This window comes from Triticum dicoccoides, chromosome 5A (assembly GCF_002162155.2).
Source record: "Triticum dicoccoides isolate Atlit2015 ecotype Zavitan chromosome 5A, WEW_v2.0, whole genome shotgun sequence".
Classification (NCBI taxonomy): Eukaryota; Viridiplantae; Streptophyta; class Magnoliopsida; order Poales; family Poaceae; genus Triticum; species Triticum dicoccoides.
The window spans coordinates 617,331,065-617,355,962 of record NC_041388.1 but is presented as its reverse complement, the minus strand read 5'-3'; the positions used below and the strand labels follow the sequence as shown (position 1 = coordinate 617,355,962).

Below are 24,898 nucleotides of genomic sequence, written 5' to 3'. Positions count from 1 at the left end.
TCTCTGCCGCCATGTCCGGCCCCTTCTCCTCCGTCATGTCCGGCCCCTTCATCGCCGCCATGTCCGGCCTCTTCTCCGCCGCCATCATCGATCATCTCTTCATCTTGCCTCATGTCATCATTGCCTGCCCCGTCGGCGTCCTCAACATCGTCATCCTCATCTTCAATTATCCACCGAGTATAGCCATCCATGAAACCAGTCATGAGCATGTGCGCTTCGACACGACCATCGTCATAGGGGTCGAGCCAAACTATTCCTTTGCATTTTCGACACGGACATAAAACCTCTGTCCGGTTATTTTCTTTCATGTCCTGCACCGCCGACCGCAACCACCTATCCACCATCGTTCCACTGACCATCATGAACATCTGCACGGTAATAATAAACAAATTGATTATAAAAATGCGTGCATGCATCAAAGTCATACAAAAATTCGGCATGACCTTCCCTAAAAATAGGACATATATAGATCTAGAGTTTGCCCGGAATTCGCTGAAACGGAAATAAATCGACATTTCGGCAAAATATAGGCAACTCAAAAGCACAATTTGGCGTCAACTCATGCCACACACACAATTTCCACCATATTGCCCAATTATCATATCACATACACATATTTCCATTTTGCAAAAGCATGAAGTTTTAATCACCTAGCTATCTCGAGATCAAGCACATGCACGGTGGAGATGATGATGTAGCTAGGGAGATCTAATTAGGAGGCAAATAGGTCACTTGACTAAATTCTACATCTACCTAGCTAGCTAATTTGGGAGGAGACAACTTCAACTAGTGGAGGGGGAAGGAAAAAGATAAAGGAGGTGCATTAATGGAGGTGTGTAGTTCGCTAGGAGTAGTGAAGAGAGAGAAAGGTAGGTAAAAGAGGGAGAGTAATAGGGGGAGAAGTCTTGAGTAAGAAGAAGAGTGAGAGAGGGAGGATGTGGGGGGTAGGGGAAAGGGAGGAGAGGAGATGGGGGAGGGGAGGATGGGTGGGGAAAGGTAGTGGGGTATAGTGCGCCTTAGCAGTAGCGCGGGTGGCAAAGCGCGCTACTGCTAAGGATGTAGCAGCAACGCGCTTTCTGAACACGCGCTACTGCTAAACGGGCCAACCGTGTGGACAATTTCAAAAATAGCAGCAGCGACATGACTAAAAAGCGCGCTACTACTACTTCATTAGCAGTAGCGCGCATTATGACACCACGCTGCTAGTAAACTTAGGTTGGTGGGTACTGGTGGTGGATTTTTGTAGCAGCGCGGTTTTGACAACACGCGCTACTGCTAAATTTACGTCAGTAGCGTGGTTTCCTTATCCTCGCTACTGCTAATTAGCAGTAGCGCCTCTTTTTGTGCCGCGCTGCTGCTAAGATTCTGTGTATAAGGTTTTCTCTAGTAGTGTTAGTATGGAATTGTTACTTCTGGAATGTACTTAAGTAATATATGCTTAAGGAAGCTGGTCGATTATCAGTGGAATACAATATACTATTTATATTGGAAAGACTACTCGGATACACTGATAATTGGAAGGAGCTAGATCGTATAATTAGATTACAACCCTAATGTTGATCTACATAATTAGAGGAATTTACACACTATTATGACGCGTTGCTCACAAGTGCGTGCTCGGGACATAATGGGTAGAATCCATTAACAGACAAATATGATCGTGGTTGGTAATTTGATCTGGACTCTATCCCAAAAACTAGTGAAAAAACTAAGAATCTTATATCTGTATAAGAGATGGACTCTTTGAAAAGACAGTATAAGAAGGTTCCTACCCCCTAGTCTCAGACATGCGAATTGTGAGCGGCACCACAGATAAGCGCAGAGAAATAGAGGGTTGACCACAAACCCTAAATTTTTAACAGTTACAACATCCCCGAGATAGTTTCGTAGGAGGCTACAACATGTCCGAGTGTTTGACCGATCGAGAGAAAGCAGACTAGCAAAAAGCTTGAGTTTGTTTCATAGTTTCGTAGGCATTTGGTGATGTGAGTAGCAATATAGACGTCATCGCATGGATGGCAATCAAGAAGATGTGAGTAGCTAGATCGACACCACTGAGTGGAGGGGCAACCAAGGAGATTTTACCATGGATGGGGTGTAGTCCTTGAATCAGTTCTCCGTCATCATAAACCGTCTTTCATCTTCTTTGAACTACTAGTAAGCATGCACGTGCAACGCATGTATCCCAATAAACCACAATAAAAATATGAAATTTGTCTTGTGTTTTACCAGCACATTTAAATGTGTGTCACGCCCAATGATTTCATTGCAGTAATTTATTTTAGATTAAGTCATAGGTCTTGTTTGACCGGTGAAAGACTTCCATTGTTGAAATGTTGTGATCCCAAAATTCCAAAAACAAAATGAAAAAACTCGTGCATGTAACACACGACCAATACACATGTGTTCACATAAAACTAATGATCACATAAATGTATTGTAATTGTTACTTATTACAAAAAATACTTAAAAATAACAACTAAGGAACATTATCTAGTAATCATTATTTGATGATGATCCTCTCTGGAAGGTTCATCTTTCGATCCGATTTATGATGCTTCGTTCTAAGACTGGGATATTGTTTAAAACTTCATTCTCTTCATACATCAAAATATGAACCAAAAATCGCTTCCTCAATTCAAAATCATCCTACATATGTATTATATAACATTGTTATAAAAAAACATGTGTAACGTGTGTAGAAATGAGCATGGTGTCAATACTTACCTTGGGTACTGGAAAATGTAGCGTCCCATCGTGCCATGAGTGCATTAAATTGAAAACCAAATAACCAGACAGGGGGCTGTATGTATGAAATGTTACATGCGAGTTGAATGAATCAATTAAAATTGTAATGTATTGACAAGATTCGTACCCGTATGAATTTGTGGAACAGTAGGAACTTTGCATCCCCATAACAAAATGTCATCCTTGAAGGCAGGGTTTGCAGCTTGAAGTGCAAGGTTTAGATCGTTGGCCATAGTTTCAAGTATATGCTTTCCGAAAGTGGGTATTGAAAGCGGGTCCAAAATAGAAACAACTTTTTTATGTTGGTCGAAGACAAACAATTAAAATAACCCAAGAATATCACAAGGCAATAAAATCTACAATGATACATGGATTTAGAAATATATCAATCATTATCATTCATTAAGACCAAATAAACAATGAATTTAAATTTAAATCTTACCATATCACATTCTGATATATGATACTCATTGTTGTCAGGCCAGCTATCAAACAGTTGTGCCAACATAGCAATGTCCATACCGTCATCATGACTTGGGACTCGTGCATAGTGGGTCATGGACTACAATATTGTAAGAAAATATGAGGCAAAATGTAAAATGTGATTAAAATAACTTACACAGAATCATCTCCCGCGATTAAAATAATGATATAACACGAAATAATTAGTATCATGATACGATGCAAAATATACCTGTTCGGGAGTGTCGGACAAACCATCTCCCGTGAAGTACTCCATGTAATTTAACATCCAGAGCCCACAAGATGACCTTGATGATAAAGAAATTTTGTTATGCTTAATAACAAAAATATTAATAAAAATAGTATCATAAACTGATGATGACTGAGCCACACTGTCATACCGGACACAGTCAATAAAAAAAGAATTGAACAATGCTTGCCGCTAATATAAATCAAATGATTTGAATTTCTGAACGCGTATTTTTTATATAAATCAAATGAACAAAAGGGTTATCAATAAAAAATGAATTTTGTCAATGCATGATTATTTTGAGAGGAACCCAGATAATTATTACTTCACCAAATGGGTTGTCGGTCATAGATATAAAAAACAAAACAAAAGAGACACACCCGATAATCCATTTGGTCAATGATCCGTTTAATCTGGGTGGCGTAATTAGGCCATAGAAAAGCAACCAGAGTGCAAAAGAAAAAAAAGCAACCAAAGGAACACTAATAAGGAGCAGCTGGTGAAAAGTAAAAAAAAAAAGAGAAAGAGCAGCAGGATGTAACCCGTCACACTTGGTTTTCTCGATCTCTCCAATGATAGTGTCTCACGCACAGATCACCACTTTCTCAGCCTCTCTAGTGAAAGTAGAGGCAGCTGACTCTCTCCACTCACTTTCTTCCTCCGCCAGCCACCTCCTCAGTAGCACGGCGCCTCCTCTACAGCATGCTGCATCCTCTACCGCCACGACGTCGCCCGGCGCCCCCGCCCACGCCGCCACCACCACCACGACGGCCTTGCGCCGTCTCCTCCGATCCCCAGCAAGGCCTCGCCCCGCTGGCCTTATCCCCAGCACAGCCTCGCCCCGTCCCCTCCTCTCACCACAGTGGCCTTGCCTCGCCGCCAACCCCGGGGATCTTCCCTAGATCGACTCTGCCGCCTTTATCCTACTGTTCCAGAGGAGATCGAGATGCGGGGGCGGGCATATCGAATTGAATCGAGATCCAGTGCGTCGACGTGCCCGCCGTAGTCATCGCCCCCCGTTCTTGGCTCAGATAGTCGCTCTGGGAAGGAGTTCGCAGCTCGCGTACGTGCTCTACAGGATCAGCATGATCTCTCTGTCGCCGCTGTTGTCATAAAGGCTCGCAGTCGACCAGACTATTTGCAGATGACACTTGAATCTATCCTCAAGTAGGCTTTGTCTCCATTCCTCTGTTTTTTATGTAGCTTCAGTTTGTACACTTAGTAGAACACACTTCCTGACCAAATGATGGACAATAACTCTTCCAGGTATCACAAAGCGGTTGCTTCATAGTTCCCACTATTTATATTACAGGTAATGCTAATAGCAATTTCAGTTCTTGTTCTTGATCTCTTTAAGTGTGTAGAATGATATTTTTACATTGCATCTTCCAATTGCAGGATGGTACAAATGGAGAAGTAAAAAATAAGGCCTGGAGTTATACCCAAATAACATTTGTGCAGGTGTGGAAAGAAACACTTGCTCTATGCTCATTGCCTAATGGTATAACAGAACACGCTCTGCTTCTCCCGTAATATTGCTAGCATAGTTGATACTACAAGTTAATGCGTGGCTGCTTACACTAAGTAGGCATATGAGTGCATAAAAAAGATTGAAAATCGTAACACATTTTTTATATGCAGCCCAATGAAATGTATCGCCTTGAGCTCCATTATTTAGGTCAGATCTCATGAGAGGTGTTGTTTCAATTGCATTGCCATACAATAAGGTAAAGAATTACATTGGCATAGCAAATCTCTTGATCAAATGTACTTCAGGAATGCTATGCAGTGATAGAATAAACATAATAGCATACCAAATGTGCCCTGTTAAGCATAAATGCTCTGAGTTATATTAGGAGGCGTACCCATCTGTCTGAAGACTGCTCTTAATATATTCTTCTCTTTTCCATGTTGTAACATCTAGATCAATTCACTTATTGGATTTTAATTCCATGTGCTTGGATGCATATTTGAATAAATCCTCCAGTCCTTCTAGATGTTGTACCAACAAATGAGAATATAAGCATCACAAGCGAGAAATAAGAAAAAAAAGCTTCTTAGAAAAGATGGGGCAGTAGGACTAAGTACTAACCATATCAGTGAGGTCCTTGCGGCTCATGTATGGGCCTAGCGAGTCGAGCACTTGAACATATTGTTTTCTGGCATTTATAACACATAGGTACCAGTGAACGTCATCCATGTTTATTGGAATGTATATATGAAGAAAATGATTATTTTAGGATGAATCGGTCGTTCTCGCTGTAATTCATAGAAATTTGTAGAAAACTAAGACTAACCATATCATTTTCCAAATACGCTTTGGCTCTATTTAATACCCATGCTGGTGCAGAATCCATGTCATCTGAGGGCAGATAGTTACCGATCTTCATCATCGTAGAGATGCATGCATTCTCTAAGAACACACTTCCACCTGACCTTACTTGTAGATGCTCCGTAGCAATCATGCCTTGTGGAGAAAGAACATGGTCTTGTGCCTTCTTAGGCTTGTTATGCCGTCATATATGTTTCTTTATATGCACGGGCATTGTTAGCTCATCCTCTATTGTTTGAAGCCCTTCCGTGCCGGGTGTTTGTGCCAATTTCTTGTCCTCAGTTGCCACCATTGGCTTGTTTCGTTGTGGGTTAATTTCTGAAAACAATATTAAAAGAATTACCCGTATGTAGGATACAATATAATTAGAATGGTTTTGGAAGAAATGGCTGGAACAGGAAAGTCACCTGTGTATGTTCAGAATCTTTGGCTTCTCTGTTTGCTATGTTTTCTTCAAGAATAGGTGTATATTATGGGCTCTCTGTGCAATTATTTTCCTCCACTTCATTATAGTTGAGTATTTCACTTGATTCATCATTGCTCGGTAGCTGAAACACATGGTATTATAATATTATAACAGAGAGAATATATTTTTGATATGATATTGTACTAAAAAATTACAAACCGGTCTGTGGCATTAGAATTAGAATAGCAATAACATGTGGAAAGAAAACTTGCCTTTGTCGATTCGGGGATTGTATCTCCGTCCTTGGTTATCATAGCATCAACAAGAGGCGTCCAATTTGATTATGAAGACAATTCTGCACACACCGTTGGTAAGTCGCTTGGGCACTCTTCAGCCCAAAAGGCATAGACACATAGCAGAAAGCTCCAAAAGGAGTGATAAAAGTCATCTTCTCCTGATCTTTGACTGCCATCTTGATCTGATGATAACCAGAATACCCATTCAAAAAACTCAAACGTGCACAACCCGCCATAGCATCAATGATCTGATCAATACGGGGGAGGGCAAAAGGATCAGCCAGACAAGCCTTGTTCAGATCAGTGTAATCCACACATATACGCCAAGTGACCCGGATTATCGATCCGGGGTGGGTGATCCTCTCTGCTCCACACAATAGGCTGCTCTGACCAACGTAAGTAACGTGGAACCGCCGGCTCAACAGCATTGACCGCTCTCTTATGAAGTTTCTGGTCCCTTTTGCATAAACTGATGGTGAACACATGATACTGCCCACTACTTAGCTGCTTCGGATTGCTCTGATATCCGGACTGTTGTTGCTGATTACCTTGGCTGGGTTGCGGATTATACCCTCCTTGGTTACCAGGATGACCCTGACCGTGGAATCCTCCTCCACCTAAGCCGGCGCCCGGGCCTTGGAAACCTCCTCCACCTGAGCCGCCACCTGGGCCGTGACCTCCATCAAACGCGTTTGAATTTTTAAACGCCTTCATGATCGTACAATCTTTCCACAGGTGGGTGGCTGGCTTCTCCCGGGTGTCATGTCTTGGACAAGGCTCATTCAATAATTGCTCAAGGGTGGGACCTGAGCTGCCCGACCGAGGGGGCTGTCCGCCCTTACGCCGTTGATTTCCGCCCTGTGCATTGTTGTTAGCAACAAACTCATCAGCCTTACGTTTATTACCTCCTTGATTTGCCGGGTTATGCTGGTGACCCTTGCTGTTGCCGTTCTTCTTTCCCTTCGTTGCCTTTTCTTCGTCAGACCCCGGGTCCTTGGTAGTATCAGAATCAGCATACTTGACGAGAGCCTCCATTAACGTTCCCATGTCATTATAGTCACGCTTGAGCCACCCCAGCTTCTGCTTCAGAGGTTTGAAACGGCAATTTTTCTCCAATATTAAGACTACTAAGCCGGCATCCATCTTATCAGATGAATGTATTATCTCCTTGACCCGGCGTACCCAATGGGTTGTGGATTCACCATCCTCTTGATTGCAATTGGTCAGGTCCACAATTGACATAGGCTTCTTACACGTGTCTTTAAAGTTCTAGATGAACCGGGCCTTCAACTCCGCCCATGAGCCGATAGAATTGGGTGGCAATCCCTTCAACCAAGTACGAGTTGTTCCATCTAACATCATAGTGAAATACTTGGCCATTGCTGCATCGCTGACCTTCAATAACTCCATAGCCATCTCATAACTCTCAATCCAAGCCCCGGGCTGTAAGTCAGCCGTGTAATTAGGTACCTTACGAGGCCCCTTAAAGTCCTTTGGCAAACACTCATTACGTATGGCCGGCACCAAGCAAGGAAAGCCTCCGGTTCTTGTGGCCACTCCTGCCTCGACCGAGGATGCTGGATAAGCCGGAAAAGTTTGATGAGCCGCCTGATCTGCTGCCATTTGAACTCCTCGCTCTACCTCTTGACGAATCCTCTCCTGATCCGCCAAGTTAAGGGCTCCAGCCCGCACCGACTCATGCCTGTATGGCCGGTTGTGGCGTTGAGCATTGCTTGACATATCTGCGGATTCCATATGCCTACTGTAACTCGGGCTCCGACTTGGGCGAGGAGTTGAATGGATCCTATCTCGACTGTAGGAGTATGCATCCTGCTGCGCCAAAGCTGTTTGAAGAAGTTCTCTTACCCTCTGTGTTTCAATTGCCGCTGGCGAGTCACCTTCCATCGAAAGAGCCGCCAGACGAGCCGATGCTGCGACGAGGTTTTCCAAAGGGTTGGAGAAGTGACCCGGTGGCGTTGGGACGTAATGAGGCGGAGCGGTAATTATACGAGGTGGATCCATGGCACGCGGCTGGACCGGTGCGTCAGGTGTTGTAATCCGGGGTGCCTTTGGTGGGTTACTTCCTCCGGCTCCGGGTGTGTGAAAAAGATTCCTAGGATCGAGCGTCAGAGGCAGACGTGATTGGGTTTTCTGATGCCTCCTCCTCATGACCTTGTTCGACGCGTTCAGATCCACTGAGAGCCGGAAGGTCTCCGCTTGAAGCTGTTGAGCACGAACGTCCAAAGCCGCCCGCTCTGCTGCCATCCTGACTTCCTCTGCGGCTAGATTTTCCTTAGATTGCACCATCTCTTCGCGTACGCGTACCACCTCTGCGTCATGCTGGGCTTTATCCGCCAGCTCTACCATGGCAGTCAACAGAGTCGTCAGTTTATCCATGAGGTCCATCAAGATCTGAGCCGGGGGGCGCGCGGGGTCTCCTGACCCGGCTGCAGCCGACCCAGTAGCTGTTGCCGCCGCTGTTGTGGAGTTCTGCACGGGCTGTGTCCCTGCCATGAAGACTCCGGCCCAATTCGACGGCTCAAGAGGGTCCGGAATACTGCTGCCATCGGAACAGCCCCCGAGCATGTCGTCCTTTAGCTGGTACAAAGAGCCCGTCTCGCCCGTTGATGATGCAGTGTCAGAACAGACGACCGTCTCACCGCCCTCCACCGATCCTTCAGAGTATTCACCGCCGTGGATGCAGCCTACGAAAGCATGCTTCACGGCAGATTGAACACAGGCAGTCCTCGCGCGCCGAGCCGTTTCGATGAGGTCGGTGTGGACGTCCGGCTCAGGACCTGACTCGCCGATCCGGCCGATGAAGACGTGAATTTCGCCGAAGGGGACCCGGTACCCGTACTCAATTGAGCTGGCCTCGGGGCCGCAGCCTTCGTCGTTGATGTAGAGCTTGCCGCGACGACTCTTGGTCATCCGGCCCATAGCGTATCCCTTGAGCCCTTCGAAGCTGCCCTTCAAGAACTCAAATCCACCATGCGCTGGCCCCACGGTGGGCGCCAACTGTCGTGGAATTGTCACGGCAGATGTCCTAGAGCAAGGACTTAGTCCTAGGGCCATCGCACTAGGAAGCTTAAAGGGGTTAGTCGGGACAAAGGACATGAGAGGGTTTTATACTAGTTCGGCCCCTTACGATGAAGGTAAAAGCCTACGTCTAGTTGGGATTGGTATTGCTGGGGTTTCGATCACCAAGAGGCTCAACTCGCCGTCTTGGTTATCGACTTGTTGTTTCTCACCCTAAGCCGCCACCAGGTCGTCCCCTTATATACATGGGTTGACGCCTGGTGGCCTACAGAGTCCCGGCCGGTTCATAATTGTGTCCAGCTCGGTGACTTCCTTTACATGTCTTTCTTTACAAGTCTTTCCTTACATACGGCGGTTCACAATATCAGGCCTTAGACCGCCTTCAGGCCTTTGGGCCTTCTATAAGACTTAATAAACTATAATCTTGAATGTTTACTGGGCTTCTTGTGTAACCCGCCATTGGGACTGACCCGGCCCCTCCTGGGCGGGTCATAACTGATAGTAATATCCCCAACACTCCGTAATGGACTCTTGTGTAGCCTTTGTGGACTCGGGATATGTATCCTCATGTACGGTTATCACCTCATCAATCTGCATATTCTCTGTATCCTCTGTAGTAGATTCTTCTTCTATCACCTCTGCCGACTCAGTGTCTGTATCCTTGCCTTTCTTTATTCTTTATCACGTCTTCAACCTGCATATTATGTATATCCTCATCCTTTGCTACCTTGTTGATGTCATTCTGAAAACCAAAGCATGACAATTTAGATAGGAAACCTTGCATAGGAAGAAGAGAGATATAATATGTCTTTACTCTGTATGGTAGTTAATATGAGCCATAATTGATTACCATATGAACTGCTGCCTCTGTAGGATTTAAGTAGCGGTGGTAACACAGTCAGTTGGGAGGACCCAATGGCAGAGTCGATATTATTGACATTTTCCTTGTTAGAAACGGCAGTATCTGGTGTTCTTAATGAATTTGGACCATCAAGTGGAGTCTGATCACTCATTATCACATCAACAGGTATGCCTGCATCATAATTGTATGTACAATGTCAGCTGTTGACACACAAATGCCGGTATTATGGTTGGATGTAGGAGAACGCATGACCTTCGGTAGCTGATGTGTGTCGTTGCTGGGTGACAGTAGACTGCGTACTAGGCCTCTCCATAGTGTCAAAACCTGTCCAAAAGAACACTTAATTAACATGATTTTACATGTGATTGATGAAATGCATGAGAAAAACAGAGAAAATGGAGTAACCAGGCGACATGGCCCTGTGTGGCTTAGATGGAGTGTTGATTCCATTTAGAATAGCACCCGTAGCTTTCTTACGATCCCTTGCCTCCTGTCTTTTCTTTAATATTGCATCCCTGTTTAGTGCATACCTCTCCCTTTCCCTCTGTTTCTTCAGCTCTTTTGGATTTATTTTTTGACATGCGACACAATGACATATTCTGGATCTACAAGATCTAAGTAGGTAAGAGTAGGTGATATATGTATTTACCTGAACTGTTGTTGTTGTTTGTCAGGTCCTGAAAGGGAGTACGTACCCCACTACGTTGAGAGGATGCCATATTGTCTTCTCAATGGTTTTTTTGTGAAACACTTATTCAACCCTTCATCAACTCAGTTTGTTCATGATGTACTATAAGTATCAAATTTCACAGTACAAATTTCAGACTGTCAGATTCAAAGAGCAATTTCCTTTGTCTTCTGTTAGATCATAAGATGTGCAGTATAAATTGATCTAACCTGTGGTACTGGCAGGTCGAGATGTTGCTGCCCACATGGGGTGATGACACCGGAGGTAGGGCAGCGCGCTGGGTCGAGGACGTCGTGGACAGGGTGAGAGCGGCGTGGCGGGGACGGCGGGCGAGGGGAGGTAGGGAAGCAAGGTGGGTCGAGGATGTCGTGGACACCAGGGGCGAGGGCGGCTGGCCGAGGCAAGGTTCGTGGCGTGATGGCAGCGTTGATGGTGGAGGATCGTGGCGTGGTGGCGGCTTTGATCACGGAGGTTCTATTTAATTCCCGGGGGGTGTCATCGCTGGGCTATGTCAAATCCTGAACGGGGGAGTCTGCCGGCAGAACATTTGTTTTGAACCGTAGATCTGTTTGTAGTATGGTGGATGTAACATGGACCGTTGGATGCAACTATGTGGGTTTGATCGGACGTTTGGGGTTATCCTGTGTGCACTTTCTGGGGTGCACATAGGGGAAGTCATGTTTGATTTTTTTAATAGTAGTATAGATGCATCACTAGTAAGGTACACGTGTATTGCATGTATTAGATTTGACAAGCAAATTAGGAATAAATACCACACTATAGTATATAAGTTTTGAGTGATATGTGTATGATGTAGATGTTCGTTTAATTCTTATAGTTTATCTCATTCAAAATCGATTAGTTTTATAGAAAAAAGTTAATCTATTTTAAGATTCATGGAATTGTACATTGTAAAACATAAAGTAAAAAAAAATGGCAATTCATTAAAAAAATTGGGCAATTATGATACGGAAGATTTTAGAACAAAAAAGAAGTGTTTGTGGTTTGAGGTTTGTGCATTATGCTTAATTTCAATCACGGAGTCTTCTAGATTCTACATGTGGTAGAATCTGATGGAATGTACTTCCTCCGTTCCTGAATATATGTCTTTTTAGAGATTTCAAATCGTAAAAAAAAAGTACCTCAAGAAGAACCAATGGAGTAGCGACACAAAGCACACCGTCCTGGGAAAATACACAGGAGCTTCTGTGTGCTCCACACCCCTATACAAATATTAATTGTAAAAATACTATTTTTAAACTGAAATTTGGGGATATCAAACGTGTGTTCTCAATTATATCCGTGTGAAATTTCGTGAACAAATACCAGGAAACGTAGCGAAGGAAATACTGTCCAAACAAAAATTCATCCAAACATTTTTTTCTTTATACATAGAATTTTTTTGTCTTTTTGCCGCAAATACGTTTTCTAGTATTTTTTCATGAAATCTCACGCATAATATTTTTTCACACATAAGTAGATCAGGACCCAGGTTTGGTATCTCAAAATTTCAAATATATTTTCAAATTTCTTAATATTTTTTAAATTTAATGTTCGTACAGAGGTATGGAGCACCCGGTGTTACAAATCCGCTTCCCACCGTCTTGTAACTTTTTTGTTCATCTTCAAACTCACCGTCCTGTAATAATTATAAACTGTAACATCAACATAGAACGACGAGCTAATCTGTCAAGTCACCCTTCCAGAACAGTCGAATGCGTACGTGGCCTCCTGCAAAAAAAAAAGAATGCGTACGTGGCGCCACCGACACGTTCCGCTTTGCGACGCGTGCACACGCCCCGGCTATCCCTGTGCCCGCGGCGACCACTTTGCGCCTCCCGACTCACCATGCGTGCACACGTACCCCCTGCGATAGCCACCTGGCCTGCCAAATTCCTTTACGACCCCGGCCTGTCGCTACGGTATAAATATCAACCTGGCAATCCACTTCTCTGCGCACAGCGACGACTCACGAGCTTTCTGTCATCCAAACTTACAAAGACCAAAAGCTAAAGCCACAACCGTTTTAGCAAGAGGCAAAGGATGGAGTTCCAAGGGCAGCACGACAACCCCGCCAACCGCGTGGACGAGCACGGCAACCCGTTCCCGCTGGCCGGCGGCGTCGGGGGAGCGCAGGCCGCTCCCGGCACCGGCGGGCAGTTCCAGGCCCGCAGGGAGGAGCACAAGACCGGTGGGATCCTGCATCGCTCCGGCAGCTCCAGCTCCAGCTCGGTATGATTCTCTGTCGACACACACATGTACACATTCATCTGCTTCTGTATATGTCTAGATGTTCATTTCCGTGGCTGTACAGTCTTCAGAGGACGACGGCATGGGCGGGAGGAGGAAGAAGGGCATGAAAGAGAAGATCAAGGAGAAGCTCCCCGGCGGCCACAAGGACAACCAGCAGCGCATGGCGATGGGAACAGGGACTGGAGGAGCCTACGGGTCGGGAACATGAACTGGTGGAGCCTACGGGCAGCAAGGCCACGCAGGAATGGCCGGCGCCGGCACTGGCACCGGCAAGAAGAAGGGGATCATGGACAAGATTAAGGAGAAGCTGCCGGGACAGCACTGAGGTGCCGGCTCCGGCCGGCTGCTACACGCGTCAAAGCCTTCAAGTTCCGCGTGATCTTTGTTTAATAATAATAAGATGAAGCTGAACGAAAGCTTGTCTCTGATATCATCTGCGTCAGGGACACCTTTCTGTATACAGCGTGCGTTGTGTTTGCGTTGTGTTTGTTATGTTTTGTGTGTTGTGTCTTCATGTTGAAACAAATTTAGTGCTTGTTTCTCTATATGAGGGTCCTTTTTTACCTTTTTTTACTGGTCAATGAGCCTTTGAGCTAAGGATTAAAATGACACTTTTTCCAGTTATAATGATTATCATGTTTTCAGCAACGATAGTTATAAATTAAATCATATGAACACAAATTAACATTATGTTTTTCATTTTATAGAGCCCACATTCAATGGGTCTTCAATTCAATTAAAATTCAGCACCCGATTTCGACCGATGAACAATTTTGAACGCTCACTCATTCAATACTTTTATAACACTAGTAATAGTGTATGTACAATGCACGTTTATATTAGGTAGGATATTAGTTGCACGTTATATTAGATAAAATATACCTAATTACATGACAGGAATAGCGTTGAGTCAAAACACGTTTATAACCAATGGTAATAATGGATAATTATAGCGTTAAAAGTGTTTGGCGTTCAACATTAAAGCGATTTGAACCGCTAAATAACATGATTTAACGGTCGAGATAGTTTGGATCCGTCCATCTGATTCTCTTTATATTGGTATAGATATACTACTATGTTTTTTAATTTTTAAGGTCTCATAATTAATTGAATTCTTTAATTTAGAATTAGCATCTGATTTTAATTTTATAAGAAGCTTCCCAATTCAATTCTTTTAATTCTCTAGGTTTCTTAATTTTGAAGCTCTTTTATTTAATTGAGATATTCAATTTTAAATTTGATTTACGATTTTTCTTTCTTAAGAAGCTCCTCAATTCAATTCTTTTAATTCCTGAAGTTTCCAAATTTTGAAATGCTTTCATTTAACTGAGATATTCAATTTCAAATTTGATTTTTATTTAATTGACAATTTAATTTTAAATATGGTTTCCATTTAATTAAAAATTTTAATTTCAAATTTGGTTTATGATTTTGTTGAGTCAACGATTTTTCTAATCAATCAGCAGCAGTCAGCCTATAAGGCCTATAAAAACATATCAGTACTACATTGCCCAGAAAAAAAACATCCTCCCGCCACCTAGAATAAAAAATATCACGTGACACTGTTGCACCAATATAGTAAATACACAGATATAGTAAATGTAGCAAATCAATCAGCAATAGTCGGCATATAAAAACATACCAGTACGACGTATCATTTCGCCGACCAGAAAAAAACCATCCTCCCGCCACCTAGAAAAAGAAATCATAATGTGTCACTGTTGCATCAATATAATAAATGCATCGATATAGTAAATGTAGGAACGTCAAAATTTTCTCATATAAATATGTCGATTAGCGGATAGCAGAAAATCACAATAAAAAGCCTATCAAATCATTCCATTATAAATAAACATAAAATACACTGCATCATCTTCCTCACCCGCAAAACTAAATATTCCACGGTAAATATAAGGGGTATTAACTTTTGAAAAGACAAATTTCTTTAACTTTGACCAAGTTCAGAGGAAGATATTCACAATATTAAACAAAAAAAGTATAAAATTTCATTCAACGACGAATCTAATCATACCGACTTGATATTATAGATTTTAATATATTTTCTACAAGTTTGATCAAACTTAGAAGGATTGACCTTAAAAAGTAATTACCTTATATTTTTTTAAAAAGCCCAACAACACCAACAACGCAGCAAAAGCGTGCCTAACCATTCTAGTACAATACACTATGCTTTGTAGTTTTTAAGGCCTCACAATCAACTCATGTCTCCAACTAAAATTTGGTCATCGGATTTGTCCAGGTCAAAAAATTCTCAAGGATATCTCCCATTTAATTAGTTTAATTCACTATGTTTCCTAATTTCAAAGCTCTTTCATTCGATTGATGTATTCAGTTTTGTATTTTGGTTTACGATGCTACAAATCAATTGCAACAACAGACATATAAAAACATATCAACCCCGCCCATCCTACCACCTCCTAGAAAAATGAAGCATCATCATGTGATACTATATCATCAATATAGTAGATGCAACCATCAAGAGAAATTTCGCCACACAAATATGGTTTAATTAGCGGATAACATAGAATCACACCGCAAAAGGCACACCAAATAACCCCATTATAAATAAACATAAACACACTTCATCATCTCTCCCACCCGCCAAACTAAATATTCTATCAGTCCCAAAATAATCCGTCATCCCCCCACCCGCAAATTTACTTTTTGGAAAGTCAAATTTCTTTAACTTTGGCCAAGTTCAAAGCCAAAAATATCGACATCCACAAGCTTAAAAAAATGAAAATCCATTTCATGACGAATCTAATGACACCGATTTGATAATATGGATTTTGATATATTTCTCAACAAATTTGATCGAACTTAAAGAAGTTTGACTTTGCAAAAAAAGTAATGCACCTTATATTTTGAAATAGAGTGAGTAATAAAATTTAAGAATCTCAATAACACCAACGGCGCAGCAAAGCACGCCTAGCCCTTCTAGTATACCTGATAGTCGAATGAGAAGAACCCGTGTATTTTTTAATAAAGGCAAAAGATTTGCCCCATTCAATAATTAAGACAAAGAGAGTTGCCTAGTTAATTTACAAAAAACTGGACAAAACTATCACAAACCGCTAAGCCACACACACAAGATATCCTACACACATCACTCTGAATAAAGTCTCGTCGAGGTAGCACATAAGCGCTAATGTCATCACTTCTTCTCGAGCACACATCAATATCATTCCTTTTCCCTGAGCAAGCGAGTTCGACTTCACCACAGATGACCATTGACCCAACCCACGTCATAGAGGTCATGCAAAACTACAATAAGATACATGCCAATCACTCGGCCAACTGGGACAACACAACTCTGACAATTAAGGAGAGCTACAAATAAGAAATATGCAAGGTTGGCACCATAGAAAATCGTTGAAGAGCCCATCCACATATCATTGTTACCACCCGTCCCCACCGCCACAACTCCTATTTCACACACAAACAAAAGGCAAACCCATGAACATGTTGGAGAAGAGCCGGCTATCACAACCATTGCCACTTGCGTCGGTCACCCTCATCATCCTCGCAACAAAATCCCTGACGCCATCTCCACATGTCGTTGCCATGACTATAGCCTCCACCAACCTCACGCATCAGTTGGTCCCCCAACCAACATCCACTCCAAGAACAATGCCCCCAAGAGGGAAACAAGACTCATAAACACCACTGTCGTTTATCTCGAGGGTATATGGTTTTCGCTGGAGTGTACTATGGTAGAAGGTGATCACAACCCCTCCACGACGTCTCAAGGAGAAAATCGGCACTGATGCGGTCGTCGAGCCGCAATGGTGCGAGTTTGAAACTTGCTTTTGACTAGTATGAACCTTAAAGCTTAAAATGAAGATAATAATGCCAGGAATTTTTTTTGTCATTTTTTTCCTTCTGAACAAACAAGGGGTGCTCAAGGCGCAATTCATTTTGCTTTGGGGATATGAATGCATGCACATCTGCGAGTAGGTGATACGTCTCAAATATATCTACAATATTTTTAAGTATTCATACTATAATCACATAATTTTATATGCTTTTGCACAATTTTATATCATATTAATTTGGACTAACATATTAACCCAGTGCCAAAGGCGAGTTCTTGTTTTCTAGTGTTTTGGCATTTTAGTTTTATGGAACGAAAAAACCTAAAAAAATATCAGAAACTCTTTTATGCCAAAAGACTCCCGCAGCGGAACCTTGGGGTCCACCAGTTGCATGCGGGGGCCCTGGCCACACGGTGGGGCCGCACGGAGGTTCCTTAAGTCGGTTGGGGCCCTAATTTACTGCAAGAAAGCTATAACAATAGTAAAAACTCAGTAAAAATGGCCAGAATTGCAGATCTCCGGTTATTTAAGATATGGTGTTTCGGGGCAGAAGAGTACCAAACGTTGGAGACAAAAAACAAAGATCCCATCTAGGGGAGTGCTCCCTCTCTCTCTGGAGGGTCAAGGAAGAAGAAAGGAGGGCGCCCCTTTCCCCTCTCCTTAGGTGGCGCCGGAATGCCGCTGAGGACATGCATATATGCCCCCCATCTTCATCACCATCACCAACAACTTCTTCCTCTATTCTCATGGTGATGTGCTATTAGTTCATCCTCGGGGCTGAGAGTAAGTACTAGTAGCTATGTGTTTGATATATCTCTCACATGTTCTTTAAAGTTTCTGATCTTAATTGTATCATGAGTTTAATTAATATAGTTGGATCTGTAGGGATCTACGGTAGGGTGCATCGACTGCAAATTAAAATTTCCTACGCGTAGAACAACCAAGAACATGCTACGGGAGATGGATCATAGGTTACCACTAGACGCGCAGTGACGTGCAACAGAAGAAGAGTTGGGGCAGCGCGTCCGCGTGGATCGTCTCCTCCTCGTCCGATCTCCCTCGAACAGCCGGTCGTCGGTTCCCACATACAAGTTCGTCGGAGCGGCGCAAGTGCACCGCCTCTAACGGTATCCACGCGTGCAGGAGGAACGTCGTGCGGCGGACTGCTAGGTCCGATCACACAACCGACGGTGAGTGGAGGTGTCTATTCGCAACACATGCAAACCCTAGTGACAGCGATGAAGTGATCAACCGCATGAGTGTGCTGCACCCCACTTTATATAGGCGTCCGTCGCGGGCTCAACATTTGGGCCTCGCACGGACCCTAAGGTACATAAGTCTAGTCGGCCACAATATGAATATAGCTCGGATCACATACGACTAGTGTCCTCGGATCCGACCTCGTAGGTTCCTTCCCTTAAGCGCGGGACCCCTTAGGTTCAAGCCGGCTCGGTCGCAGTTCGGATCACCTCCGAACTACTGTTGGGGATCGTAGCAGAAATTTAAAATTTTCTACGCATCACCAAGTCTATGGAGTAATCTAGCAACGAGGGGAAGGAGAGTGCATCTACATACCCTTGTAGATCGCTAAGCGGAACCGTTGCAAGAACGCGGATGAATGAGTCATACTCTTAGCGATTCAGATCGCGGTTGATTCTGATCTAAGCGCCGAACAACGGCGCCTCCGCGTCGTGCAGCCCGGTGACGTCGCCTACGCCTTGATCCAGCAAGGGGAGAAGGAGAGGTTGGGGAAGACTCCGTCCAGCAGCAGCACAATGGCATGGTGGTGGTGGAGGAGCGCGGGACTCCAGCAGGGCTTCGCCAAGCACTACAAGAGACGAGGAGGGAGAGAGGTAGGGCTGCGCCAACAGGGGAAGAACTTCATGTGTTGGGCTGCCCCTTTGCCTCCACTATATATAGGGGGAGAGGGAGGGCTGCGCCCCCACCTAGGGTTCCCACCCCAAGGGGTGCGGCAGCCCTAGATCCCATCTAGGGTGGCGGCCACAAGGGGGAGAGGGGGAAGCGCACTTGGGGTGGGCCTTAGGGCCCATCTGCCCTAGGGTTTGCCCCCTTCCCCTCTAGGAGGCGCCTTGGGCCTTGGTGGGAGGCGCCACAGCCCACTTAGGGGCTGGTCCCTTCCCAGTATTGGCCCATGTAGGCCTCCGGGGCCCGTGGCCCCTCCCGGTGGACCCCCGGACCCCTCCGGTGGTCCCGGTACACTACCACTGATGCCCGGAACACTTCCGGTGGCCAAAACCATACTTCATATATATATATCAATCTTTACCTCCGAACCATTCCGGAACTCCTCGTGACGTCCGGGATCTCATCCGGGACTCCGAACAACATTCGGTAACCGCGTACATACTTTCCCTATAACCCTAGCGTCATCGAACCTTAAGTGTGTAGACCCTACGGGCTCGGGAGTCACGCAGACATGGCCGAGACAACTCTCTGGTCAATAACCAACAGCGGGATCTGGATACCCATGTTGGCTCCCACATGCTCCACGATGATCTCATCGGATGAACCACGATATCAAGGATTCAATCAATCCCGTATACAATTCCCTTTGTCTATCAGTACGATACTTGCCCGAGATTCGATCGTCGGTATCCCGATACCTTGTTCAATCTCGTTACCGGCAAGTCTCTTTACTCGTTCCATAACACATCATCCCGTGATCAACTCCTTGGTCACATTGTGCACATTATGATAATGTCCTACCAAGTGGGCCCAGAGATACCTCTCCGTTACACGGAGTGACAAATCCCAGTCTCGATTCGTGCCAACCCAACAGACACTTTCGGAGATACCTGTAGTGAACCTTTATAGCCACCCAGTTACGTTGTGATGTTCGGCACACCCAAAGCACTCCTACGGTATCCGGGAGTTGCACAATCTCATGGTCTAAGGAATTGATACTTGACATTAGAAAAGCTTTAGCAAACGAACTACACGATCTTGTGCTAGGCTTAGGATTGGGTCTTGTCCATCACATCATTCTCCTAATGATGTGATCCCGTTATCAACGACATCCAATGTCCATGGTCAGGAAACCGTAACCATCTATTGATCAACGAGCTAGTCAACTAGAGGCTTACTAGGGACATGGTGTTGTCTATGTATCCACACATGTATCTGAGTTTCCTATCAATACAATTCTAGCATGGATAATAAACGATTATCATGAACAAGGAAATATAATAATAACCAATTTATTATTGCCTCTAGGGCATATTTCCAACAGTCTCCCACTTGCACTAGAGTCAATAATCTAGTTCACATCGCCATGTGATTAACACTCACAGGTCACATCGCCATGTGACCAACATCCAAGAATCTACTAGACTCAATGATCTAGTTCACATCACTATGTGATAAACACTCAAAGAGTTCTGGGTTTGATCATGTTATGCTTGTGAGAGAGGTTGTAGTCAATGGGTCTTGCCATATTCAGATCCCTATGTATTTCGCAAAACTTTATGTCATATCGTAGATGCTGCTACCACGTTCCACTTGGAGCTATTCCAAATTGTTGCTCCATTATACGTATCCGGTATCTCTACTCAGAGCTATCCGGATAGGTGTTAAGCTTGCATCGACGTAACTCTTTACGTCAAACTCTTTATCACCTCCATAACCGAGAAACATTTCCTTATTCCTCTAAGGATAACCGAGAAAAGAGGAACAAGGAAGAACAACTTCGGGCAGCACTTCGACTGAAAAGAAAAGGAATTGAATAAGAACTTGGTAAGATGAGAAGATACTTGATGAAATCACAACACACTGCCTCTGGAACTATTGAATGAATGGAACGAAGGGTAAGAAAAATCTCAGACAGCACTCCGGTTGAAAAGAGATGCAAGGCTTGATAAGACAAAAAGAACTTGAGCAGAATGGCACCACACTCCGGTTAAATGGGTAGGCATGAAAAGAACATGATCTTGACACGCCAGATGATGGATTGAAGAGAGCAACATCACCGTGCCTCCGGAACAAAAGAATAGACGATAAATAATTGAGATAAAAGAATGGAGAAGCAAATGCCAACTTCTGTCACAAAAAGAGTTTGCGAAGGCATCCTTAGGAGAAGGGTCGAATGGAGTTATTGGAAAAACCAACAACGAAAAGAACAAGGTTGTAGTGGGCTTATGGAGAACATCTCAAACTATGAGGTGAAATTGTGCCACTAACAGAAACGATATATTAGATTGATAACAACAAGGAGATGAGAAGCTTATTTCACCGGGGGGGGGGGGTAGATGAAGAACTTGGGTCAATTATAAGCACCATAAAACGACAATCCTTAGGGAAGGCTTTTGGTGAAGTATAACCCAAGATAACTCCAAGGAAGAAGGTGATGGGTTTAAAATATCTCATACTTGATAACTTGTGAATCATGAAAACAAGAACTCAAATTATCGAGAATGACATAATACCACCTCTATTGATACGGACGGAAGAATTACACTCCGGATTGCAAGATGAAGAATGCTTGAACTCATCTAAAAAGAATCTCGATGAACACTTCGAAAAGGAAATAAATCCTCTATGAACCAACAAGTAGAACCTCCATGAAGAACTCCGGTAACCAAAGGATAACGAGAAGAAAGGGAAGTTGAAAACACAAGGTAAAACCTTGTAATGATTTAGATGGATCTCCGTGAAGATATAATTGAGAGAACTTGGAACTCTGGGAAAAAGATAAAATGAAACAAATGAAACCGAGAATTTGAAGGGCCTCCAGAATAAAGAATTAATCATTAGGATGAAACAAGAATAAGAATTATGTTATGCGTATCCTTCAACAATTTAATTGCTGACAAGCAACGGATTTGGCATACTACTTATGCTCGTAGAAAGATTAAGATAGATGTAGCGCAAACTTGAGAAAGTCTTCAACGATCCACCGGTAGAATTTGAAAAGCACGAATGCATAGATATGATACACGAAGGAAGAAAACTCTTGAATGAACCACTGTAAGAATTGAAAAGAAAGATTAAAACATGAAGACACACCGGGAAGAATTAGCAATTAAATGAAGATGCTTGAGAGAATTTAGATACAAGAGGACGAATAGGTCACGAGCTTAATAGAGGATATTTGAATGATGTACCGGTAAGATTTGGGGAACGAGAGCTGAAAGCTGAGAATGAATAATCCCAAAATGATGGCCTTCGGAGAATCAAACTTAGCAGAATCTCGAATTGTTCCGGATAGGTGAGAAGAATTGCCACATTCAAAACAATTATGAGGGGATGACATGTAGCTAGAACCATGAATCTCTGAGAGAGTGGATAGAATAAGGAGGGAAAATTCTTCTTCGGTCTTCAAATGTTGAGAATGACGACGAGAAGCACCACCAAGAATTATTTAGACACTCTGGAAGAATCAAAACGAAGAGGTTGAGCCAACAATGAAAAAGAAAAAAAATTGACAGATCTTGGAGAAATACATATGACTGATGATAACTCATTCTTACGTCAAACTTCAAAAGAATTTAGGATAGCTCCGGGAAAATAAGAAGAGTCAGGTAAGATCCTGGAAAAGACCTGTGGGTTAGGGCCCACTGAAAAGAAACACCGTTGAACGATTCAAAAGAGAGAAAGCACCGGTTGAATTAAATGACTTGAATGAGGGAACATCCTCAAAAGAGTTTGAACGAAAACAGAATGTAAGCACGAATCTTCGAGATATCTTGAGCACTCCGGAATAAATGAATAGCGAGAAATGAATGGTTATGAGGTGCACCGGCAAGAGAAGGCATTTGAAACGAGGAAAACGGATATGATCAACACCAAAAGCTTGATTTGAAACCATCAGAGAAGACAAGAATGAAGAAAGATGAACTTGAAGCTCCCTTAGCATCTTCGTGAGAATCACCGGATAAGAACATTGACGGAAAAGAATGGAAAGACTTCACATCAATAAGATGGATACTTGATTAAGAAAACTGAGTCCTCGAAGAAAAAGGGTGGGTGGGTGGGAAAACAAAGACAACTTGGAGACGGATGAAACAAACACCGTTGAGAAGAACTGATACTTGATCAAGCGGATGTTGAAACGAACGGATTCACTTGAAGAGAAACACACCAGTTGAAAAGGATTGACAAGACAATCTCGATGATCAAGAAGGATTGGTATTCACATCGGAGTATGAGAACACCATTTGGGGAAAGGTATGGAATCAACACTTGACTTTGAAGCAACTCGAATACCACAACTCAAAACAAAAACAAAGGGTTGGCTTGCAGAATAAGTCGGAACAAACATATGATAGAGATTTCGTCCGAAGTTTTCATGGTGGGGCCTACATGGGCTCGATCGTACAGCACCATCATGTACAAGGCAGTGCACATGACATACGAAGCGTCCCCGAGTCAGCATAGCCAAGGACTCTTTAAGACACAACGAGACCACTGTAAAACCGACCATGAATAGGCAGACCACTAGACGTCGAACCCCAATTTCATATCATACATCTGTCGGAAAGATATCCAAAGAGCTACTTGAATTCCCACTTATAAACTCCTGAAACTTTCCGGTTATGCAAGCAGGTGTTGGGGATATAGGGGAAGCATAATATCTCACCCAAAACTAGCAAATCCTACATCCAGCTGTATCCATCCTTCAACACATAACCAAGAAACCTTCAGAAATCATCTACCTCAACCTTCGAAAAGCATTTGTTATACAAGTTATGGCAATATTCCCGAACTCCCGCCCCAATACTTGGAGGCGTCGAGGTTATCTCACCAACGAACTGCATAAAAGAGATTTTCGATGTCGGCGTACTAAACTCAGGTATTCCAGAACTGCAACGATAAAATTATGAAGACAACACCTCGGAGCTCAACTCCCTGGGACACTTCCACAAAACCCCTGACAGGAGGCACCAAGACAATGTTCTCGTCACAAAACCATCGGAACGATTCCAAGATACCCGCGTGATCCTAAAAAAAATTAGTGAAATTTGAGAAAAGAAGAGTCAAAACTCTACATCAGGATGCCTTACCAGAGCGATGAGGAGACTGGGAAGTAAAAAGAATTCCTAAACTCTCCGATATATAATTCCTAATTGACTCAAAACATTTTTCTAGACACAACTCGGCCGCTAATAACGATCAAGCAATGGGGCTCCTAAGGTCGGGGAAGGGCTCTGATTACCAACTTGTAACAACCTCGATGCGGCTATATCTCCCATGTGTCGAAGCACGACTTAGAGGCATAACCGCATTGAAAGCAATGTCGCAAGTGAGGTAATCTTCACACAACCCATGTAATACATAAGGAAAAGAGATACATAGTTGGCTTACAATCGCCACTTCACACAATTACATGAATAAAGCATTACAACATCCAAATACAATCAAGGTCCGACTACGGAACCAAAATAAAAGAAGAACCCCAAATGCGACAAGGTCCCCGATCGACCCCAACTGGGCTCCACTACTGATCGACTGAAACGAAACAACACAAAGGACAAGATCTTCATTGAGCTCCTCCTTGAGCTTGGTTGCGTCATCTGCATGGTCTCATCGGCACCTGCAAGCTGGTTTTGTAAGTATCTGTGAGCCACAGAGACTCAGCAATCTCGCACCCTCGCGATCAAGACTATTTAAGCTTATGGGTAAGGTAAAGATATGAGGTGGAGCTGCAGCAAGTGACTAGCGTATATGGTGGTTAACATACGCAAAAGAGAGCGAGAAGAGAAGGCAAAGC

The 24,898-nt window shown here is 43.5% G+C and overlaps 1 pseudogene; it reads left to right on the top strand.

Annotated features, from left to right (window-relative positions):
- Positions 1-13,045: 13,045 nt before the first annotated feature.
- LOC119298112 lies at positions 13,046-13,966 on the top strand (annotated as a pseudogene).
- The last annotated feature ends 10,932 nt before the right edge of the window (positions 13,967-24,898 follow it).